Here is a 10,000-nt window from a genome sequence, read left to right as displayed (position 1 = left end):
GCTGTGAGAATTTCTGAATTTCTAAATATATTCAGTTTGTGAGAACTGGGCCGATGTATTGACAGCATATACTCTATGACGACTGAGAACCCTCTCTGTATTGACAGCATATACTCTATGACGACTTATAACCCTCTATGTATTGACAGCATATACTCTATGACGACTGAGAACCCTCTATGTATTGACAGCATATACTCTATGACGACTGAGAACCCTCTATGTATTGACAGCATATACTCTATGACGACTGAGAACCCTCTCTGTATTGACAGCATATACTCTGACGACTTATAACCCTCTATGTATTGACAGCATATACTCTATGACGACTTATACCCTCTATGTATTGACAGCATATACTCTATGACGACTGAGAACCCTCTATGTATTGACAGCATATACTCTATGACGACTGAGAACCCTCTATGTATTGACAGCATATACTCTATGACGACTTAGAACCCTCTATGTATTGACAGCATATACTCTATGACGACTTATAACCCTCTATGTATTGACATCATATACTCTATGACGACTGAGAACCCTCTATGTATTGACAGCATATACTCTATGACGACTTATAGAACCCTCTATGTATTGACAGCATATACTCTTTGACGACTTATAACCCTCTATGTATTGACATCATGTACTCTATGACGACTGAGAACCCTCTATGTATTGACAGCATATACTCTATGACGACTTATAGAACCCTCTATGTATTGACAGCATATACTCTATGACAACTTATAGAACCCTCTACAGTATGTATTGACAGCATATACTCTATGATGACTGAGAACCCTCTATGTATTGACAGCATATACTCTATGACGACTTATAACCGTCTATGTATTGACAGCATATACTCTATGACGACTGAGAACCGTCTATGTATTGACAGCATATACTCTATGACGACTTAGAACCGTCTATGTATTGACAGCATATACTCTATGACGACTTATAACCGTCTATGTATTGACAGCATATACTCTATGACGACTGAGAACCGTCTATGTATTGACAGCATATACTCTATGACGACTTAGAACCGTCTATGTATTGACAGCATATACTCTATGACGACTTATAACCGTCTATGTATTGACAGCATATACTCTATGACGACTGAGAACCGTCTATGTATTGACAGCATATACTCTATGACGACTTAGAACCCTTAATAGTTCTTTGGTTTCCCTTCTAACCTTTGAATAAACAAAGTTTTATATTTCCACAGTTGGACTGTTGCAGTGACAGCATATACTATATGTTTAATAGTTCTCCTGAAAGGACAACCAGAGAACCTTTTACATTTTCAAAGTGTTTCCCCATTTAGAGAGAGTCCCCTGAAAATTAACAACCCTCGAAGAACCATTTCCGCTCCTCAAGAACTGACCATTGAAAGAGATCCGTATTTCCATTCAAAATAAATCTGCAATTGTGATTCAATACATTTAAAAAGTGTTCTTCACTCGTCTAAGGGGGTTTTTACACCTGGTCACTTCGTGCGTGTTCTGTGATCAGATAGCTATCCGCTGGTAAAAAGACCAGGTCTAAATGCCCTCTGAAACGTTTTTGAGACGGATATAAATCCGATCGCTCAAACCACTTCAGGAGGTGGTCTGGGACGCATTTCAGATGAAACTGGACAGGTGTAAATGAATGTGGTTGTTCAAGCCACATACGTCAGCGCTATACTCCTCCCAAACGGAAGTACGTCACTCGCAGGTGATCTTTCACCCAGGCGTCTCGTCGGGTCTTAAAACGCACTGCTGCCGCCAGCGAAAATGCAGCAAACAGTAAATGCTGATTTTTGTAGCATAAACGTCGTAACGAGTTTTTTTCGTCTTCTTTTTGATTGCGTTCTGAAAACCGCATACACCAAAGCGTGTTCCGATTAAACCTCCCCGGAAATGAGGTAAAATATATTTGCATTTTGGGCGGGAGTAGAAAGATCGGATCGATGTCCGATTCCCCGAGACGCATTTATGTGGCCTAATGTAAATGGAACAGTTTTAACAAATCAGATAGCTATCGGATCAGAGAAAACACATGAAGTGACCAGGTGTAAAAAGGCCGTAAAGGAACCTTGTCTAGAGGAACCCTAACCCTAACCCTAACCCTAACCCAACAAAGTGTTTCCTTATCAGAGAGTCCCTTTAAAGATAAGCACCCATAATTATCCAATGATAAACCTTAAACAATTTTTTTAAAGATTTTGCATTTGATGCAGCTACTTTATTATAAGTGGTGAAAGATGGCTTTAAGATCTAAATTAGATCTAATTAGAACTATTTTGGAATAGTGTTGCATTTCCATCTCATCTGCAAGCTTGAGACCAACACACTCTGACCAAGAGTTCTTCTGTTGCCCCTTTAGAGGAACCATTAATAAAATTGTTTTCCTATTAGAAACTGTTTCTTGGAAGCTAATATCCCTTCTTTGTGAAGTGAACCCCGAGACCTGACCTTCGAGGGCTGTCATTTTTCTACTTCTTCAAAATTTCATCCAGTTTTCTTTACTTTTCTAACAAATTCAGAATGACAACTGTAGCTGAGAGCAGAAGTTGGGTCCTTACGGTTCAGAGCTCAAATTTCTTTGGGAAATAATTGTCAGAAGTAGTTTTATACATCAGCCGTACGCACTTGAGCTCGTTTCGCCAGAAGCCTTGTGCTTGCTGTAATCCTCATGAAACTGCTCATCAGCCTGGTCTCTAAAAGCAGCGCAGCTCATTTGATACGATGAAAAGAATCGAGTCGAACCATGAAACAGGGATCACGCCTCAATTAACCTTTGTTCGGGATCCAATCCAGCGACTTTTAAAGAAACTGGCTTTCTTTTTCGACCGTCCTTAAGGTCGTGCTGCCTTGACACTGACAATTAGCCTCCCTGATATGATGCCCGTTCTGAGATGTGACTTGCAATTTGAGATAATGCGAAGCAACAAGGCGCAAGCTACAGTCATGCCAATGTACCGCCTACATATTCAGATTGTCTTGAAACTGTCCCCAGAGATTGGTTGACAAACGTCTAACAGTGTTAGCTGCACAGAAAAACCAGGGTCAGAGGTTTAGCCTGACATTGCTAAAGGCAGCTACCATTAACGCAAAGTCACAGTCCAGCTTCGGTTAGCTACATAGCACTCAAACTGTTCAGGTGCTTTTCAGCAGATACCATTTTATAAGGTCACCTGCTATTTTTGGACTAAGGCAAGAATGAGGCACGTATAAAGGTCTAGCATGGTAATTAGATCATTTTATGTAATAGTCTTCCTCTGATTAGGGCAGACCGTGCTCTACAACTTCACTGAGTCGCTGACCTGTGTGATTAGAGCGTGAACTGTGAATAACATGAAGACTTTGTTATGTCTAATGACCAGGAAATCAGCACAATCTCACAGGCCACATGCCCTCCTCTTCACCTTCAAGGCAGCCCAGCATTTTGCTCCTTCCTCTATCAGCCTGCTTGCGTAATTTTTGACATTTACGCCTTGATTCGTTTCCATTCGAAGCTGAACCGCTCCATCTCTGATCCAGCGATGAACCTAGCGTGCTAAGAAACACATATATCCGTCAACCTCCCAAAAAAACGTTTGTTTTTTTGCGCTGTTTAAGCACAACCAGACCAGAGATCTTCATCCGTCTCAAATTTTATCTGTTAGCACAAAAAAAAGGCTTAGAAAAAAAAAGTGTCAAAATTCCCATGATGCATCTAAAGCTATTATTACACAAGGCACCGTGATATCCACTAGCAAGCCATAGCAAAAAAAGACAGCTGCAGTGCTCCCCTCTAGGGAGGTGAACATGGAAGTAAAGGACAGAACCAGCATAAATAAACATTACAGTTTGAGTCAGCCGCCGGTAACGCACTGAACAGCCTCACGGTTTGCCTGCTGGATTTACAACCGCTGACCTCAAACCAGGCATCCCTCCTGCGACGCTAGCTCTGAAATTTATGGCCACTTATGAAGATTAGCAATGCAGCAGGCTTTATGGGATCAAACTTCTACGTCTAGAATCACACAGTGTGGAGGATGGTGAGATTCTGGGACCTAATGAAAGGCAAGATATTTACATGAGGTGGGGGGGATTTGATCATTTAGATTAGATGTTGAGCTCAAGCCCACTTGAAATGTTTTATGATAATGGTGGTCTGAGAAGACATAATGGTCGGGGTTTTTTTCCTCGAGCAGCTCGGTTTCTCTCTGAACATCAGTAAGCCGGCGGCGTTAGCGTTAAGAGCTCGCGTTTGAGGACAACCAAAGCAGAGCATTAGGACTGCAATTTGTCAAAGAAGAATTGAACGCTCTTCTAAATAAACAAAGTAGAACATATTATACAGTAGATATTTCCAAGGAACTAATAAGCATAAGCAGTTACAAAGCAAACAAATGCTTAAGCAGATTCATAACCCTATAAGAATGACAGGTGTTTACTCAGCTAAGCTTAATATATACCAAGTTAATCAGTGGCGGTTCTAGGAGTTTTTCTGTAACAGGGGCCATTAAGGGGCCACATGTTACATTCAGGGGCCAGGTACAGGGTACATTTAAGAACACAAAATAATTTATTCAGTACAGTGCAAATTCATTTTGGCAGTTATTCCTTTTTCCTTTATTCCTTTTTTAGAGGAACGCTATAATAAAAACATATGAGCCAGTAAAGTTCTTAATGATTTTTCGTTGTGAAAAATTCTCCGGTTGCTCTTCTCGTCGACGATTGATGGAATGGGGGCCAATCAGGGGCCAATCAGATTTCAGCAGGGGCCAGGGCCCCTGTGGCCCCGCCTCTAGAACCGCCCCTGAAGTTAAGACTCAAGACCCTTTATCGTGGATATGTACCAGAAATCCATTATAAAGGCTAACCCTGAAAAAAAAAGCTCACCAGAGCCTGGTAAAGTACTCAAGCAATGATTTTTATTTTTTTTTTCACATTTGCAGGAAACAAACATTAGAATGATACAAACTATTTTTATACAAGAAACATTCATTTACAAGTAAATGGGTAGATGTTGATGAATATTCAGGAACAAACTTACAGTGGACAGGGTTCTGATAGATCTGAAGACTATTACAGGCTTTTTTACACCTGGTCACTTCATGTGTTTTCTCTGATCCGATAGCTATCTGATTGGTTAAAACTGTTCCATTTACATTAGGCCACATAAATGCGTCTCGGCGAATCGGATATCGATCTGATCTTTCTACTCCCGCCCAAAATGCTAATATATTTTACCTCATTTCCGGGGTAATTGAAATGGAACACGCTTTGGTGTATGCGGTTTTCAGAACGCAATCAAAAAGAAGACGAAAAAACTCGTTACGACGTTTATGCTACAAAAATTAGCATTTCGTCGCTGTCGGGTGGAAACCTCGTATGTCCAAATTTGGTCAATTTCATATTTTTTCACATATCGATGCTATTGGTCAGTCCCCACGTGGGTCTGTTATTTTCACAAGTTATTAACCAATCTAAAGTCTTGAAAATAGCTTGAGCGCAAATCTCATAACTCCATTGGACACTTCATCTGTCCACCTCTTCCTCACTCCGCGGGAGAGCTTCACGGCATATTTCTCCTCAAGAAGAGTCGCAACGAATCAACACGTCTTCTGAGGTAAATGTCTTCAAAACACTGGGCTGAAAGAAAAAAAAATCTTGACCCCCGCTAGTTCTGGTGCTCGTCTGAGGACAGGAATTTAGCGCAAGACAATCCACTGCAACGCGGACTAAACCCTGTGCACTGTAGATAAGGTACAGCGTTTTTTTAATTTCCTGAACAGTAACGGTTTTGGAGATACGAGGATTCGTATCCATGACAGCGACAATTTACTGTTTGCTGCATTTTCGCTGGTGGCAGCAGTGCGTTTTAAGACCAGATGAGACGCCTGGGTGAAAGATCACCTGCGTGTGACGTACTTCCGTTTGGGAGGAGTATAGCGCTGACGTATGTGGCTTGAACAACCACATTCATTTACACCTGTCCAGTTTCATCTGAAACACGTCCCAGACCACCACCTGAAGTGGTTTGTGCGATCGGATTTATGTCCATCTCGAAACGTTTCGGAGGGCATTTAGACCTGGTCTTTTTACCATCGGATAGCTATCTGATCACAGAAAACGCATGAAGTGACCAGGTGAAAAAAAAAGCCCCTTACAGAAAAACTGGTCACCCAAAGGCTCCAGAAGCCTCCACCTACTCTCATGCTTATGGGTGGAATGAAGAAACTAGACAACCCAAAACAAACACAATACATATTTATGTCTTAATGCAATGATAAAGCCTGTTTAACATTACTGTGTAATACTTAGTACAAGCTCTAATATCTCTGGAATATTAGCATCAGAATCCATCATATGACTCAACATATTTAGCCATCTCAAAGCACCCGATGCCCGAAATATATAATAGAAATAAAAAATCCTAACCTGCCGACTCTGTACAAGAAAGGTGACTCATTGCAAGTCCAGATTTGTTTATTAACGAGTTTATTATCCAAAATGTAGGACTAAAGAGATCTGAAATAAAGGATGATGTTTTGTGAGCTTCTTTCCTGTTTAGTATCCTTAGTACCAAGTGACAGTTCGTCTCATCACAATTACACGCCATCCACCTTTCACCAATGTGCAAATTAAAAAGCAAATAATATGAAAAATTCATTGGAAGCGAAATGAATCCTAAAAGGCACGACATCCGTCGCGAAGATAATCTTCGAACGAAGTAACGAGGTAATCCGTCAGGAAATGCGCTCCGACAAAATTAGCTACCGAAAGTCATTTTTCAGTTTTTCATTTCATTTAAACAAACAAACTCGTTCATTTGCAGGAAGCCGATAAACTCGATGAAGACTTGAACCGACTTCAGACGTATTCGACTTTCAGAACTAACTTTCCTTTAAAACAAACAAACAAAAAAACAAAATAGTTGATTGTTCATTCAGTGATCGCTGCCAGATTGGGGGAAGCACAAGAAGCAAAAACGCTAATTAATCCTCAGAAGTCTGTACGAAACCTGAGCTTGTTTACTCCAGGGATTGATCAGTAACCGTCGCGCTATAATTGGAACTTGAATTGCAAATACTTTGCAGATCAAGGTGTTTGGGATTCAATGTGGTCCTGCTAGTATCGATACGCCATTACTATGCTCTGTGGGGCCCCTGGATTGATGCCGAACTGCTGAAACCCGCCATCGTTTATCAAGCTAGCGGGGAAGAAACGAGAAGCGTGTACTGTTGCGTGAGTCAGAGTCAGACGTTAGCTGAAGACTAATGGGATTCAGGCACACTCTGGATGTGGGTACTTAATTCAGAGGCAAACAAAGAGTGACAAAAGAAGCTGGTAGAGCAGAACCAGACACACACACTTGTACAAACCTCACACACTGATCACAGCTTGGACAGGAGGCTGATGAGAAGCTAGGTGATGTGATCGGAATGTAGCTCGCTTTAATGAAAAGACTGGGGCTCTGTAGCAACGTTTCAAATCACATAGTACCAAAAGATCATTCCACTAACAGTCACAGTGACAGTTATATATGACTACATTCTGAATAGCATGCTCAAAGAATATTACGGTCATAACGGCTGTTCTTATGTATGGATGTGTCTCAAATCACATGCTACCATCTCTAAATAATGTTTCATCATCACAACTTTACTTGAAGGAACTTCAGAGGCTAATAGGATGGAAGCCAAGGTGCGCTGCAGATGTTCTGGTAGGCTCGAGGTGGCCTGACACCTTGCTAACACGCTTTCTATTTTTCCATTCATTTTTCCTTTGCCTGTATGTGCGCCAGCATTAGAGTTCATCCATGCTCCATCTGCCTGAGTGCTACCTGCTATAATTTATCTGCCAAGCTTCCAACTCACGAGTCTGCACATCTGTCTCCAGTTGCGATCAGGCAAGTCAGCATGAACGGCTTCAGTAACAGGAAACAAATAGTGTTTCTCACAAAAGATGGCTCATATATATACTGTACATACATACATGCATACATACATACGTACAGATATAGATATAGAGCATTTATTTTTTTTTTTGCATTTCTTTTTGGCAGATGAAAGGAGTGAGACAGGAGATCAGGAAGATCCTGGTTTGTTTGCGATAATATATTCATAATAAAATGCGACATGAAATCAGCAAGGCTTTGTTAATTACTAAGCCATCCATCAATGTCAGTTACACGGCCAAATATAGTATATCACAGCAGTGAAATGTCTCTGATGAATTCATATAACAACAACCTAAGAAGGAGCAAAAAGTCACGTCGTACTTATTACACGATCCCTGGCTACGTACAGTATAATGTTGGGAAACATCCAGGAAATAAAGAAAGAACTGTTCTGCTGTCATTTGCGTCATACGAGCTCTAAACTTCGTTCCCTTCCCAGCATCTCTTCGCAAAAAAGCTGAAAGCAGGGAGAAAAATGACTGACTGTTACAAAGAACCGACGCTGGAGACTCCATCCAAAAAGGTTCGAGTCAATAAACGTGTCTTTACAGAAAACGTTGCCATGCCACCGGTGATGAATCTACAAATTTTTTTTTTTTTTAAAAACCCGTTAGCCAAGGATTACTGTTACGTCGTTGCTATAGAAACGATGACATATCAGAACTAGAGCGTTAATACAAGAAGAAGAAGAAGTCGCCCGTGACTAATAGTATTGGAGAATTCTACGGTACTGTGGTATGAACTGCGATCACCCTATGAGGTAAACAGTAATTGGACAAATAGTGTTACGAAGGAGAAAAAAAAAAGCAGCAAATTGAAATGTGAGAAAGGCGTAATGAGTGGTGCAACTGTAGCGGAACAGTGCACCTCTTGTGGCATAAGTGATAAAATGCATAACAGGCAGAGACAGGCTTTCTTCTGAATGAAATGCCTGCTGCAAATTGGATTGCTGGGGATTCAGGTAAGCAATCGCCAGAAACCAATTTGCAGTGCCGCGGGACACATTGTCCTACCCGGTGAAAAATGCAACAAAGAGGAAGGAGGACACACACACAGATCTCACACACACACACATCACAGATTGCACGGTGTGCTGACGTATTTGCAGACGATCAAAGAGCCTCTCGAACGGAGACAGGCTCTGTGTGAATGAACATGACATCAAGGCTAAAACCCAAAACCTCATCAAGCAACGACTTGACGTTTTCAACACCGTGTTTGGCTACGTATTAAACCGCACACTGCCGCTATACCACAAAATGTATGTCTCAAAACATGCAGCATAGTCAGATGATTCCACGGTCCACCAAACCACCAATTTGTCCACAGCGAGGATGAGCAATGAGCACAGACACAGGATTGGTGTCATCAGTAGAGTTCCTTGTTACCATGAACTGAAAAATAATCACATACAAATTAACATCCTTTTCAAACATGAAAGAAGATCCAAAATGTCAATGTAGGTTTATTAAGCACATTATTAAGTGTGTATGTATTAATATAAGGAAAAGGCGGTTTGTCGTGCCAGTAACCCCAATACCTAGTATGTGGATTGGGATGTACAGAATAAAAGGGAGCTTTAATATTCACACTTCCTCTAGGGTTCTACCTTTTAATCCTTCCACTGTACGAATGTAAGACACAATTCATTCTCCAAACGCTCAGGGAAACGCTTTATCCTTTTACAAAATGGCGCAACAGGGCGCCCCTGGTGGCAGACGAGAAGAAATGCCATGAGGAGGCGAGGAAAAAAAAATGAGAAAAAGCTTCTCTGACTTGAATATTTAATGAAAGTCGCAAATAAAGGCTAATAAAGCATGTTTTTTTTTTTTTTTTTTTTTTTTAAAAAAGGCTCTTAAACACCATTTAAATAGAGACAAATAAAGGGACAAATCAAAGCTGCAGCATAAATAAATGGATTTCGTTCAGCAATAAACTCCTGAGAAAGCAGCCCCAAAAACACTTCATCATCTTCATCATCTTCATCATCATCATCATTCTCACCAGAATGTGACTAGAAACAATTAGTAAATATCAT

General features: G+C 40.8%; 1 protein-coding gene across 1 annotated transcript in view; it reads right to left on the bottom strand.

Annotated features, from left to right (window-relative positions):
- dcc (DCC netrin 1 receptor) overlaps positions 1-10,000 on the bottom strand; it is a 255,376-nt gene that overhangs the window by 244,566 nt on the left and 810 nt on the right. The window lies entirely within an intron of this gene.

Source organism: Tachysurus vachellii, chromosome 26 (assembly GCF_030014155.1).
Source record: "Tachysurus vachellii isolate PV-2020 chromosome 26, HZAU_Pvac_v1, whole genome shotgun sequence".
Classification (NCBI taxonomy): domain Eukaryota; kingdom Metazoa; phylum Chordata; class Actinopteri; order Siluriformes; family Bagridae; genus Tachysurus; species Tachysurus vachellii.
This window is presented reverse-complemented; position numbering and strand designations above follow the sequence as displayed.